The sequence below is a fragment of the Bombina bombina genome, chromosome 9 (assembly GCF_027579735.1).
Source record: "Bombina bombina isolate aBomBom1 chromosome 9, aBomBom1.pri, whole genome shotgun sequence".
NCBI classification, from domain to species: Eukaryota; Metazoa; Chordata; class Amphibia; order Anura; family Bombinatoridae; genus Bombina; species Bombina bombina.
Genome location: NC_069507.1, coordinates 104200134 through 104215676, shown reverse-complemented (window position 1 = coordinate 104215676; position 15543 = coordinate 104200134). Strand labels below are relative to the sequence as shown.

The 15543-nt window shown below is 38.7% G+C and overlaps 1 long non-coding RNA gene across 1 annotated transcript in view; it reads right to left on the bottom strand.

The window, feature by feature from the left end:
- The window catches only part of LOC128639998 (uncharacterized), a 120682-nt gene extending 105862 nt beyond the window's left edge, over positions 1 to 14820 (bottom strand). Inside the window, exon 1 of the long non-coding RNA XR_008399280.1 lies at positions 14664 to 14820. This is a non-coding gene — a long non-coding RNA (uncharacterized LOC128639998). The remainder of the gene's footprint in view (positions 1 to 14663) is intronic.
- Positions 14821 to 15543: the final 723 nt, after the last annotated feature.

Sequence of the window (15543 nt, the reverse complement as noted above, 5' to 3'; positions counted from 1 at the left end):
TTGCAATTAGCAAACTAATGTAAAAGTTTTGTTTTTTAAATTTAAAATAATGTTACACCAGATATGAGTGGTGGCACAGAGCAATTAATAACAGTATATGCTGTGTGCCTGAGAGACCCTGGCCTGATGGAAAATGAAATTAGATTACACTAACAAACTAATGTAAATTTGTTTTTTTTTTAATTTACAATAATGTTACGTTACACCACCAGATATGAGTGGTGGCACAGAGGAATTAATCACAGTATATGCTTGCTGTGGGACTGGCACACAGGCCTGATGGAAAATGAAATTAGATTAAACTTGCAATTAGCAAACTAATGTAAAATTTTTGTATTTTAAATTTAAAATAATGTTACACCAGATATGAGTGGTGGCACAGAGGAAGTAATCACAGTATATGCTTGCTGTGGGCCTGGCACACAGGCCTGATGGAAAATGAAATTAGATAAAACTTGCAATTAGCAAACTAATGTAAAAGTTTTTTTTTTAATTTAAAATAATGTTAGACCACCAGATATGAGTGGTGGCACAGAGGAATTAATCACAGTATATGCTTGCTGTGGGCCTGGCACACAGGCCTGATGGAAAATTATATTAGATTAAACTTGCAATTAGCAAACTAATGTAAATTTTTTTTTTTTAATTTAAAATAATGTTAGACCACCAGATATGAGTGGTGGCACAGAGGAATTAATCACAGTATATGCTTGCTGTGGGCCTGGCACACAGGCCTGATGGAAAATGAAATTAGATTAAACTTGCAATTAGCAAACTAATGTAAAAGTTTTTTTTTTTTAATTTAAAATAATGTTAGACCACCAGATATGAGTGATGGCACAGAGGAATTAATCACAGTATATGCTTGCTGTGGGACTGGCACACAGGCCTGATGGAAAATTAAATTAGATTAAACTTGCAATTAGCAAACTAATGTAAAAAAAAAAATTTTTAAATTTAAAATAATGTTCAACCACCAGATATGAGTGGTGGCACAGAGGAATTAATCACAGTATATGCTTGCTGTGGGCCTGGCACACAGGCCTGATGGAAAATGAAATTAGATTAAACTTGCAATTAGCAAACTAATGTAAAAAAAATTTTTTTTTAAATTTAAAATAATGTTACACCAGGTATGAGTGGTGGCAGTGAGCAAGTTGGCACAATATATGCTGTGAGGCTCACACACAGGTTGGTGGCAGGCAGGCAAATGCAAAAAAAAAAAACGACTGGAGTTCTAGCGCTATGCAAAAAAAAAAAATTCTAGCCCTAAAAAGGGCTTTTTGGGGTGCTGTCCTTACAGCAGAGATCAGATGAGTCCTTCAGGACTGTAGTGGAGACTGAATACACTAGCCTAGCTATCAATTTCCCTATAAAATCAGGAGCTGCAACACTAAACCTCCTATCTCTTCAAAAGCTGCATCACAATGATTCTAAAATGGCTGCTGCCCGGGACCTGGGAGGGTCTGGAAGGGAGTGTCTGCTGCTGATTGGCTGTAATGTGTCTGCAGACTGTGAGATACAGGGTCAAAGTTTACTCAATGATGACGAATAGGGGGCGGATCGAACATCGCATATGTTCGCCCGCAGCGGCGAACGCGAACAAGCTATGTTCGCCGTGAACTGTTCTCCGGCGAACAGTTCGGGACATCACTACTCCCCACACCCCCTCCAACATTTCCCATTACACTTCTTGTAGATATGTTGCAGTCTGACAGGGGTCAAATACCACCTCGCCAGTAGCTTGAAGTTCATTTCTATGATATTAGAGGAAATAGTGGCCCTTTTATGGCTTTCGAGAGCCCGGTCCCATATCTTTCGGCTAATCTCTCTATCTAGATCCCCAGCCCATTTATAGGTGAAAGAGGGATACTCAGTACCACTCTTGGCTATTAATATGTTGTAGATTTTAGATATAAGGTGACTAGGCTGATTTTGTTGTGAGCATAAAGATTAAAATCTGGTCAAATGGGCGGCCAAATTCCTCTCTTTTTTTATGTGTCTGTATGAAATGTGCCAGTTGAGTATAGGCAAACCATGGAGGGAGGGAGTCCCCCTCGACCCCAACAAAATCCTCTCTCCGCACAAGTCTGTTTCCTGCTACTACATTTTTAATGGCAAGCTCTTGTGCCTGTGGGAAAGGGCCTATTGGTGAAGGGAAACTCGCTGTCGGTAAGTCCGGGTTGCATCTGTATGGAGTCATAGGGGAAGGTGTTGTGGAGAGTAAGATGTTCATCTTAATAACTTGAACTCTGCCCAGCCATGAAATCTGTTTGTTACTCCAGCTTGAGAGATCAGTTGTTATGTGGTCTAGTAGGGGTTTGTAGTTGGCTGTAAACAAATCTTTGGGGTCTGTCATTAAATATATACCTAAATACTTCATTTTATAAGGTTGAATCACCAAGGGACAAGAAGCTTTTATTCTGAGAAATGTTTCAGTGGGTGTGGTAATGTTTAGTATCTCTGACTTGGATGTATTTAGGTGAAAGTAAGAGAACCTACCGTATTCCTCAAATTCATCTAATAGTGCTGATAGAGAGGTTTCGGGACTGGACAACATGCAAAGAATGTCATCTGCGTATAGAGCAAATTTATGCTCTGTATTCTTAATCTTAATGCCAGATATCAGGGGATTATGCCTAATCTTGTGTGCCAAAGCTTCCACCGATAGAGCAAACAAGATTGGGGACAGGGGACATCCCTGCCTCGTACCGTTGGTGATATAGAATGGCTCAGATAGGATATCATTTACCCTCACCCTAGCAGTGTGGTTAGTGTATAGTGCAAAAATTTTTAAAATAAAGGAGTCACTAATATTCATCTGTTTTAGGACAGCGCCGAGAAAGCCCCAACTGACTCTATCAAAGGCCTTCTCTGCGTCTGTTGAAACCAATATCATTGGGGTCTGAACGTTACGGATATAGGAAATCAATTGGAGGATTCAGAGCGTGTTATCTTTCGCTTCCCTTCCCGGCACAAACCCAACCTGATCTGGGGCTACCAGCCTGGGCAATATCTTGTTAAGTCTGTTTGCGAGGATTTTTGCATATAGTTTTACGTCCACGTTGAGTAAGGATATTGGTCTGAAGTTTTCCGGTCTCGTAGGGGGCTTCCCAGGCTTGGGTAAAACTGTAATGTATGCCTCTAACATTTGTTTAGAGAAGCTTCCTACTTCGTCAATAATATTAAATAATTGAGTGAGGTTTGGAGTCAAGTCAGTCGAGAATAGTTTGTAATATTTACTTCCAAAGCCGCCTGGGCCCGGACTCTTTCCCAGGGGCATATGTTTAATGGCCTTTGCAACCTCCTCACACGTGATCGGCTGATCCAGCATAGCTGAATCTGTTGGATCTAAGCTGGGCAGATTCAATCTGGAAGTGTATATGGACGGGTCAAGAGGGTCCTGCGGGCCCTGATTTAAGTTAGCAACTTTGGTTGGTTGTTTAATGTTATAGAGGGTTTCATAATATTTTCTAAATGTAGCTGCGATGGCTAAACTGTCTGTCTTATTATTTCCCTCTTTGTCTTTTATTGTGAGTATATAAGATTTCAGGCGTTTGCGCCGAAGAGATCTGGCTAGTAAGCGACCAGATTTGTTCCCGTATGTGTAATAATATTGCTTGAGCGCTAAGGTCTGCTTCTGCTGATCTAAGTGTAGAAAATCTCTCACGGATGTGCGTGCTTGAGTTAGCGAGTCTGTGAGAACTGCGTCCTCTGGGCGCTGTTTATGTGCTGTTTCTGCATCTGTAAGTGTTTGCAGTAGATCATTATATTTTTCTCTATGTAGTTTGCGTATCCTTTTTATCTTTTTATAGTGTAGCAGGTATACTATCCAGGCGCAGTCACTTATCCACAGTTGTCAATCTTTACCTTTACCTAACTATAAGTGACAGCAGCCGGACACTGGTTAATTTGATTGAAATGGAATCCACACTATCTATTAGGAATTTGAGAGCTGATGTTAGCTCAGATATCAATATAGCCCTAAATAGGGATAACTCTATTTTTAAAAATTTGGAAAAATTATTAATCTCCGAAACTAAGTACAAAATTGAGATATCTTTTTTGAAAAAATGCTTGGAGCTAAACATTGTACCAAAGGGTTTGATGATTGTCAAAGAATGCTCCTTCAATACTAACTCCAAGGAGTTCACTGATAATTGGAACAAAATTATAACAGAAGCCTCTCAAGAGCTAATGAGACTCATCAAGTATAGGGAACTCCTTTTAACACACATAGACTCTGACATTCAGATCGAAGAGAAGAATATGGAACTATTTAAAGATTCACAAACTTTTAAAGAAAAGCAAGAGCATCTATACACAAAAATAAATAAACTTAAAGATGATACTATCACGAAAAAAACTAAGAAAATAAATAGAGATCTGAATGCAGTCCAAGACAGCCCTGGCAATAATAAGGCTATTGGATGTGACTCAATGACAATAGAGCCAGTGAAACAACTGCCCGCAACCCAACTACCGACTAGGGAAGATGGATAGAGACACCCCCCAAGGAATATCCTAACAATAGACTTGTGGAGAGAAGAGGAGGACCAAGAGTTACTAATACCTCTGGTAACAACCCTCAATATAGGATTAATAGACCTCAACAAAGAAGATTCCACAATGAGGATTACCAAGGGAATTATCAAAGAGGAAATCAACATTACAATAATAGAAACAAGCACTACACTGGCTATCCAAGACCTTTTATTAATAGAGGAAACTTTACATACAAAGACAACTGGCAGAGAGACTCTAATCATCACTATAAACCATATGGTAGCTATGGGTATAACAACACTCCCCAATTTGAACATAGAAGGACACACCATACGTCACATTGGAATAATGGATACCAAAATAAACCTTACCAACCTTACTTCAGCAATGATAACTATGCACAGTACCGACAACGATTCGAAGATCAAGAATTCATTAATTATAATGAGAGCATGATGAATCAACAAAGGAATCTGTTTAGACAACGGGATCATCAGGATCGGACGACTGACTATTACCCTCAAGGAGGCCAGAGAAGACAACAACAAGATTGGAAAGACAGCTTCAGAGAAATGCCTAATAGATTTTCTCCTCTAGCCACTCCCTCTATAAGAGAGACAATGGATACCCCCAGAGAAGGCAGTAATTTAGCCACCACATCTACTTCTTTTTTAGGGATGGGTCACAACAATCCACCAATGAGGGAACAAAAAGGCAAAAGAAAACAGATAACATTAGAAAATGTAGATACCCCGGTAAAAAGAAGACACACCGTGGACGAAGATCAGGGTCCAGACTCAAGAATAGATCAGAACTGGTCTGTCCAATAGCAAGATCCGAAAATGCTGAACAAAAGTTAAATGATGACAAGAGCAATAATGAAGTGAAAGGAATTTTCAATTTGAGCGACACCATTCTAAATCCAGAAGAAAATAAAGTATTAGGGCTAGGTCTCTCCTATGCCCCATCTAAGGGCTTAGATAAATTCCAGACATATCTGACGACAAAAAGTAAGATTTGTGAGGCTCATATACCCCCAGGACAACAGCATTTGGATAAGTCTATTTACCGATAGACTATATCCCAAAGGTTTTTTTGTTTAGTGCACTTTCTTTTTTCCACAGGTCTCTGTCTCACAACGGACTAGGATACTGGAAAGAATTCTGCACAAACAAAGGATGAGGATTTTTTTGGATTAATCTATGCATTATTTGGGATTTTTACTTTCCTAATTACTTTGGGACATTCATTTGTTACAATTTGGGAATTTGTTTATTGTATTGGGATTAACACTAAGATCTTATAATTTGTGTCATCAGCTGATGTTATATTAGTTCTGTTTTAACAAGGTCATATTAGTAGACTGGACACTGTGGTTTCACACACATTTCTGGTTCTAAACCCTCCACTAGGTTTAGTCCAGTTATTATTCAATTAGATTAGGTATCACTACTGTTATTATTTAATTAGATTAGGTATCACTACTGTTATAGTACACGGAAACACTACTATACCAGTCAGATTAGCATATTGTGGATATATATGTATTTTCGGTTTTATATTTGGCACTAATTTGTTTTTAACACTCTCACCTGCTTTATTCTACAATTTGTGATTTTATATTTTTTGGATTTTTATATTTTGTATTTTTACATTAGTGAAGTTTGTCATCACAAATTTATCACTCTCTTTTTCATTTTTTATCACGATTAACGGACATACCGGTATTGATCCAATCAGACTTTTTTCCTTGTTCTTTTTACATGATTTTTTCTGGTTCTCTTTATATGCTCCTTTAAATATATTTTTTAAGTAGCTTATTCCATTATGCACTTGTGATTATCCACGCTTGTTTTAATAACTAATAATTGATCTAGACAGAATCAAAGTCCATTCTGAATCTAAGTTTTTTCTGAATGCATGGTATAAGTGTACCTTTTTCAAATAAGGTACATATAATACGGAAGACATACTAGTAGTTAACGGTTCATTCAAATCATACTGATAAATAAATTAGGAGTTTTTAAATTATTTTTAATCCTTTACTTTTAACCACGTTTTCAATTGTTGTTTATTATATGTGAATTAAAATATGTTTTATCATAAGATCTATCTGATCTTTTTCATCTTTTTTATGTGGATAATATTTACATTTGATACATAACATAAAGTTTATGGTCTAGAGTTCCATCTTGAACATAATAGTGCAGCTAAAAACCTGTTGTATACCTTAGCCATTGGCGCTCCTATATTTCCAATATTGTAGTTTGCGTATCCTAGCCTTGTGTTTAATTAGTATACCTCTAACTACGCATTTGTGTGCCTCCCATCTCGTCATTTCTGAAGTCTCTGTTATGGTGTTGATTTGAAAGTATTCTGTAATAGTTTTCTCTAAATCTACTTTGACCAGGGCATCATTTAGCAAGTGATCGTCTAAACACCATTGGAATGGGACAAGAGGTGTCTCCGGCCACTCCAGGGTGCACAATACTGGTGCATGATCTGACCAGGTGATTGGTAATATCTTAGATGTTTTAATTTTAGATAGAGTCACTGGGTCTACAAACAGATAGTCCAAGCGAGAGTAAACTTTATGGGGATGAGAGAAGAAAGTGTAGTCTCTCCTGGTCGGATATGTCAATCGCCAGACATCATGAATGGCCAAATCTCTGAGAAAATGATTAATGATCTTCAGGTCTCTTTTGGGTATGGATGAGGTGCCCCCCGATGTGTCTATCCTAGGATCCATAGGGATATTAAAGTCTCCCCCCACAATGAGAGAGCCTTTTTTGTGGTCTAGGATGTGATTGGAAAGATTTCTCATAAAGGATTTTTGGGCTTTATTAGGGAAATAAGCATTGACTATTGTAATAGGTCTTCCATACAAAAGCCCCTGTATCAAAATAAACCTGCCTTCTGGATCTTTAACAATTTGAATGGGGTGGAATGGGACTGATTGCTTAAATAAAACACCTACTCCATTTTTCTTATTGGGCCCTGATGCGAAAAAAGCAAGAGGGTAGTTCCTATAGTGCCATTTCGGTTCGTGTCCTTTTTTGAAGTGAGATTCTTGGAGGAGGATAATGTCCCCTCCCAGTCTGTCCAGATCCCTCACCACCATGTTGCGTTTAGCGGGGCTATTCAGGCCCTTACTATTTATTGTTATGAATGTGAGTGTTTTGCCTGCCATATGTGGAGAAGGAATTAGGTAGGTCAAGGAGGAAAAAAAAAAAAAGGGGGGAGAGGGGGAAGGGGAGAGGAGAGGGAGGAAAGGAGTGGAGGGGAGAGAAGGAGATAAAAGGGGATGAAAAGGGGAGAATAAAAGAGAAGAGTAGATCAAAAGAAAGGGATTTAAAAAAAGATAAAACTAGGGGTGGGACAAGATAGATATGAGTAGAAAGCATTGAAATTCACAGTGGGTAAGGAGTTAGTAACCTAGCTACTAAAGAGAGTATATGGTTACTATCAAGGAGAGAGAGGAAAGAGCCCTTTCCCCCCAGGGTCAATTGAGTATATAAAAAAAACAAATTCAGTTTAAGAAGTTGATTCCCGGGCAGCGTGGACTGCAGGCACGGGAAAGTTATATCAGGTGATAAAGGTTTTTACCTAAATGTGGAAAATAATAAGGCCAACTTGAAAGTCTGCCAAACATATGGTGTAATCTCTGAAGTATCGTGGCAGAATTGAAATTGAGATATACGAATATATTATAGCCCGTTTATCTCATGTGCGAGTCCAGGTTATGTGTAAGTCATGTCCCGCCTCCCACCAGGGTGTAAATGGCCTTTATATCAGAAAATAGTCGATAGGTATTGGTATATATATTTGGACAAGCAATAAGCATGCAACCCCAAAAAATGCATTAACCTGAAAAACAAGCAAAGTAATCTCTCAACATTTTGACAATTATTGGTTACTGCAATTTCTTGTAATGAAAGGTGAAATCTTAAATATAAAATAAGCATAAGGCCTATGTGTGTGTCTAACAGGCACCTAGTACAAACTCCCATCCTCTATACCGGCCTTGTAATTAAAATATATCACAATGTTAAAGATGAAGTGCATCCTGTGGGGATACAAATTATGTGAGGATATGTGCAACCTCTCTTAAGAGCATGTTTGGCCTAGAGATCAGAGAAAGCCGGGTAGTCCCGGTATTAACTTTCTTGGTAAACCATATGCACACAAACAGGATAAAGTGAATATGATGAAAAATAATAACATGCATTTTCAACAATTTAACTATTAAACTAATATAATAACTAGTCCCGGTATTTAGCACATATTGATTATTGCAGTCTCTTGTGATAGATAGAGGGCAAAACCCAGATTCTCAAGACGCCCTTTATGTGCTATTAGTCTCTTCTGCCAATATCTAGTTGGGACAATTTAGTCTCTAGTCTCTCTAGGGCCTCATGAGTCGAAGACTTAAGCGTAGCCCAAATAGGCAGAGAATAATGTTTATACAGTTTAATGAGTGAAATACAATACCTCATCTCGGAGTAGGATCAGAAAGTTGGTTACCATCAGGTTGGGCCACAGGTGTGGGCCTCGTGCAGTCCGATTCGATGTCTGGAAAAGTAATTTTTAGGCCCAGTTTCTCATTAAAATTGTGGAGGTCATCAGGGTATCGGTAGGTTATGGGAACCCCGTTTTTGGTGGTGATAATACTCACTGGGAACCCCCAGCGATATTGGATCCCCACAGATCTAAGTGCATCCGTGATGAATCTTAATTCACGTTGCTTTTGAAGGGTGGTTGGGCTGATATCAGAGAAAATCTGGATGTTGACTCCAGCATGGGTGATAGGTGATTTTGCTCTTGCATTCTTTAGAACTTCTTCTTTGTCCAGAAAGTTCAGAAAGCGAACTATAACGTCTCGCGGGGGGGCTTTGGCTGTTGGCTTAGGTCTCAGGGCCTTGTGGGCTCTCTCCAGAATCATCTCTGGTGCCGTTGGTGTTCCTTTAATTGAGCAAAACAAATCCTGTAAACAGCCTTGCAGAGCGGATGGTATTATGGATTCTGGGATCCCCCTGATCCTTAAGTTGTTTCTTCTATTGCGGTTGTTGAGGTCTTCGACTTTATCCATTAGGAAGTTGATGGTTTCTTCTTGGTTATGCAATTGTTTATTAGATTGTTGCACATCGTCGCAAAGCATGGTTTGTACACTTTCCAACTTGGACACTTTCTGCTTAACCTGCGTGATGTATTTTCTTAATTCACCAAATAAGCCTCTTACCTCCTTAAGAACCTCTTTTATATCATCTTTGGATGATAGAGTTTTAAGGTCTTCTCTTGTTATAAAAGAATTAGAGTCCTGGAGGGGTTCATCCACCAAGTTCTGAGGTTGTTGCTTAGGAGTGACAGACCTACTTTCAGCTGGAGGCTCTGCAGCCTTAAGGTATTGATTAAGGGTTGATGACTTTAATGGCTTCTCCATTTTAGTTGCTCTCTTACAGGGCATCCCAGAGCAATCTATTGTTAACACAGCAGTCTCTTGGCACTGGCAGAGCAAAGGTTAAAAAGTGTATAGTCAGCTGCGGAGGCTGTTGGCAATTAATGCAGGCTGCTTTTTCAGGTGAAGTGAGCAATAGGCTTATTAAATATACCAGGCCACACCTGCAACCCTCTATGCGCTTCTGCAAATCCCCTGCAATGTGTGTGGATTAGCAGCCCACCGGAACTCTGTACTCAACCCTGTAGCCCAAGAAGCACCTGCCCCAATCTTCTAGCCCTTAGGGATCAATAAAGTACAAGTCTTACCCCTGCGTTCAGTGCCCACTATATGCTGTGAACAGCATTACTTCAGATGCGCTCCGGTGCTGGGCCCCACGCTGACTCCCAATGTAAAAGCTTCTGCCTGTCCTTTGCTCACCCGGCAGATCAAGTCAGCTGTTGGTCGGGCAAATAAGAGGATTGAGGAGCCAAGCGGCCGTTGAAATTACCGTGCGTGTATGATATAAGCTGCTCCGGGATAACAACTTTCCCCTCTCTGCGACCTCAGCATCGAGTCCCGGCACTCACAGTCCCCAGTTGTCTAGCGATAGTTAGGATTATTCTCTAATTGCAATTACTGCCGGGAAGTTATATTTAAGACCCCTCAGGGAGAAAGACGGCTACAGAGCCTATTCAATGGGCGGCCATTTCCCTGCTTGGCCAGGCTCCGCCCCCCATTTGGTTTGCTTTGTAAAGAATATTGTAACAGTTTACGCTTGTATAGCTTGATTCATAATCTGGTTCCTATAAATATAATTCAATGTGTTTATAAATCTAACTAATATAAAGAATTTAGGAATTTATATTAATTTTAATTGTTTCGTATATATGCATTTTATTGGGGGTTTGTTTTAAAGAATAATTATTAAATATATTGTATTATAACCCGGCCATATACTGACAGTATGTAGCTGACAGACTACAATGTAAGGGTCGGATCTTAGGTCTGATGTGGGTATGTAGCTGACAGACTACAATTTAAGGGTCTGATCTTAGGTCTGATGTGGGTATGTAGCTGACAGACTACAATGTAAGGGTCTGATCTTAGGTCTGATGAGGGTATGTGGCTGACAGAGGGGCTATATCACTAGGACACTGGGCTCTTGTAGGTATATAATTGACAAAAGACCTATATTATTAAGTGTCTGATCTGATGTGGTAAGGGGTTGACAGGGCCTAATACCATGAGTCTGGTATGATGTGGATAAGTGGTTATCATAGGGTCTATATCACTAGGAGTCCGGTCTGATGTGTGGATGTTGTTGACAGAAGGGTTATATTTCTAGGAATCTGGTCTGATGTGAATGACAGAGCAATTATATCAAAAGGGATCTGGTCTGAACTGGCTGGGTATGTGACTGACAGAGTGACTATATCACCAGGGGTCTGCTCTAATGTGGGTATGTGGTTGATATTGAGCCTATATTACTAGGAGTGCTTCCTGATATGGGTATGTGGTTGACATTGAGCTTATATCACTAGGAGTATGGTCTTATGTGGGTATTTGGGTGTCAATGAGCAGTTTAAATTCTTTACAATAATTAAATTAATATGCATAATACATGAAAATGTATATAATTTTAACATTGTATAGAAATGTAATGATACGCTAAACTATTAACCCCCAAAATAATCTAACCCTGCTACACTATTAACCCCTAATCTGCCATAACCTAACAACCTAACCACCCCCTAACCTTTTAAACCCTAAACCACCAGATCCCGCAACGCAAACTACCCCTATGCTACTTAACTACCTAATAGCTAACAAAATCCCCGAACCACTAAACTAACACCCCCTAAGTTTCAGAAAATAAAAATACACTAATTTTACAAAAAGAAAACATTACTGAAAAAAACAAAGCACTAACAAAACTAAAAAACCCCAAACAGCTATGCCTATCCTAAAACTTAAAAAAAAAGCCCACCCCAAAATAAAAAACCCTATACTACCGCTAAAACCTACTCTAAGAAGGGCATTTTGTAGGGCATTGCCCTAAAGCGATTTAGCTCTTTTACGTTTATAATAAAAAAATCTCTATTCTAAAATCAGAGTAACTACCCCACCCCTCCCCCCAAAAAAAAACTTACTCTAAAAATTGCCCTGATAAGGACATTTGGTAGGGCATTGCCCTAAAGCGATTATAGCTCTTTAACATGAAAAAACAACCTATATCCTAAAAAAAGATTGCCCTGAAAAGGGCATTTGGTTGGGCCAAAATCCTATTCTAAAAAAAACACCCTAATTTAAACAAAAAAACTATTCTAAACAAAATCCCTATCCTACCAAAAGATTGCCCTGATAAGGGCATTTGGTAGGGCATTCCCCTAAAGCGATTTAGCTCTTTTGAGTTTAAAAAAAATAAAAACACTATTCTAAAAAAAATACTATCCTAAAAAAACCTAAGGAATGAAAACCCTATCCTAAAAAAAGCCCACTCCAAAAAATCCTAACTCTAAACCCCAAAATTTCTACTCACACAACTTGACTCCAGCTCCCACTTGCTCAGTTCTGGCAGTGCTCCTCTTCTTTCTTCAAGGTGGTTGTTCCCTGGGGGCGGTCCTCTTCATCTTCATGGTGGCGGTCCTCTTGTAGCTTCATCCAAAGTGGCACTATTCCACCTGATGCGTCTTCTGTCTTCTTCCATCTTCTATTTTCCACTGTTCCTTTTTCATGCGGTTACCACTGCACACTGAAGCTTGAATGCCAGGTACCCCCCTTATATAGTATATATGTAATGTTAGTATCTTTTTATTTTCTGTAACTTAGGGGGTGATAGGTTTGGGGTCTTGGGAGTTAGCTGTTAGTGGGTTAAGTAGAGTAGGGGTTAATAGGTTAGGTTTTTTTGTGATGGGCTTGTGGTGGTTTAGGGGTTAAGTAGAGGAGGGGTGATTGTGGTGGGCTTATGGCGGTATAGGGGTTAAGTAGAGTATGAGGTGAGTGTAGTGGGCTTGTGGCGGTGTAGGGGTCTAGGAGCAGAAAAACAAACATGCGAACCAAAGATAAAACTCAAAACTTACGTTATAATTACAAGAAAATTTAAAACATAACATTTACTTGGCAAAAAGGATAAAAAAAATCCAACAGGAATAAAAACACAAGGAGTAGACAAGTGACATAAACAGTGCACCCCTCAAAGAACGTAAAGGAAATTTAACAAGTTATGTATAATACTGCCATCTAGTGTCCAAAAAGTATATTGGATTGATATATACAGTATATCTATTTGAAGACTGTTGTTCCAGACATCTCACAGACTTCAGCGACTGGAAATTAAAACTGTCTTTTTTAACTGATTCTTTATCTGAGAGGTCCCTTCATAATAGACCTATTTGTGTCTTGTCTGAATAATCAGATTCATCCTTTTTTTCAGTTGGAGACAAGATCCAGAGGCTTTGGCCATAGATGCTTTTCTCCAACAATTGCCTAAACGTGCCCCCATTTTTCATGATTCTTTGAACTCTTTTGTTTGCCAAGAGACATAAAATCTCTGTCCTAATCATAGCTCCCTTATCACTAAATCAAGTATGGTACCCTTATTTACTGGAAATGCCTTTTCTTCCCTCTCATTTAGATCTTTTTACAGATCCAAAATTAGAATATCACAATCTAGTTCTTTAAGGCAATCTTCAACTTGTTGCATGGATGGGTTCAGGGTATCTTGGTCTAGCAAAGCTAAACTCCTCCTTCAAGACTCTTGGGCCCCTGGCATATATGGTCTAGCTGGTGCAGTAACAGGTACCTGGATCTCATTTCAGTTCTTTTGAATGAAGTTTTTTTTTATCTGCACTCTATCAGGCTGGCTTGGCCTACAGGTCTATTAATGTAGCTATATATCTGCTATTTCTGCAGGCCATTCATTTTTCAATAATATCTCTATAGGTCAAAATCCCACTATTTGTAGGCTTTTAAAATCTATTTGTTTAAAGGAACCTCCATCTTCAAGATATTCTTTTTTTCTTTGATGTAGATTTTGTTATTTCCTTTTTTACAAAATGGACAGATAACAAACAAACATTTAACATTAAAACAGCTTATAGTTAAATTGATAACTATTTTATGCCTTTTATCTTCCAAAAAGAGTTTCCGATGTAAGAGCCATAGATTTTATTCCCCACCCTATGTTGTATGATTTTATTATTTTAGTTTTTTTAATTTATTGTTTATCTTTTTCAGTTTCAACTTCCGCCAATACAGGATTCTAAGAAGATTTTCAAAATGGATCAACCCATCTCTCAACCTCTTCAGAAGAGTTCCACAGTTTCTTTTAATGATCTACAATCAACTATGAAATTCAGAAGATTCTCATCCTTCTATCAACACAGTTTTTCACACTACTGGACAATGTTATTTGTTTGTCTGTTAATTGGACTGTGTTTTTTGTTTTTATCTGGAAATTTCTAATCATTCCTTCACATCAAGGAGCAAAAAGGTGGAATTGCTACCTATTGGACACACTTTATGGCCACTTAGACACATTTGATTGGTCAATACTCTCTCTGAATACTCAAACCTTCTTCTCATTGTCTTTCTTATATTCACTGTTATTTATGTTGTATTAATATGTTATATTCTTGAAATGCTGGCTGAGCAGTAAAGGAAAAGGTTATTGCAAAATAGGAGTCTCTGTCTCTTTAATAAAAACAACATTTATGCTTACCTGATAAATTATTTTCTTTCCTGGTATGGAGAGTCCACAAATCCATTCTAATTACTAGTAGAAACCTTCCTTTGAGTCTTAGTCAGCATGACGGGGCCGCCCCTGATCAAGTATTGGATCATGTAGGGGCAGGCTTTCCTTTTTCCGGCAGGCTTAAATCCACGATGTCCATGATCCCTGGGCAGTGGAAGTAGTATCCCAGGGATACAGAATAGGATTCAAATTGTAAGGATTCCAGTCCTGCTTTTACTTTTTGCCTCAACTCACCTTCCTCACCTGTACTTAAGGCATCACCCCGCCCCAAACAAGTGCTTAGTTGTTGAGTATTGTTTGCTGAAACCAGTGCTCTCTTTCTTATAAGCTATATACTTATCAAAAGAAGTTTTCCTTCTACTACTTTAACATTTGGATTTACAAATACCAGCTGCAGTTTGGTCACAAAGGGACTAATAACAACTAGTCTCATTCATCCTGAAGATTGCTATTCCAAGAAGTATTAAGTTATTCAACTCCACATCTCTACAGGAATTGCTATCTAATTTCCAACAGGAGGATTCTACCAACTACTACTACGGTATTTGTATCAAAACTAATTTACCTTGGATGCCTTAAGTAACGACTAATTACAAATTTCATGTTTCCTTTTGAACTTATGCAAATTGACTTTGTCTCTCAGAAATTACTTTGATTGCAACGTATGTTTTATTTAATTCTATGAACTTCCTTTGAATACATTCTCATACCGGACAGTAACGGACTTTATGTGACGTCACACAGCCTCATACATCTCAGCGTGCCATACAGCTCCTTACAACTCAGCGTGTCTCACAGCTCCATTTACAATCACTAGTCTGTGTTCAGTTTTCCACGCTGCAAGCCT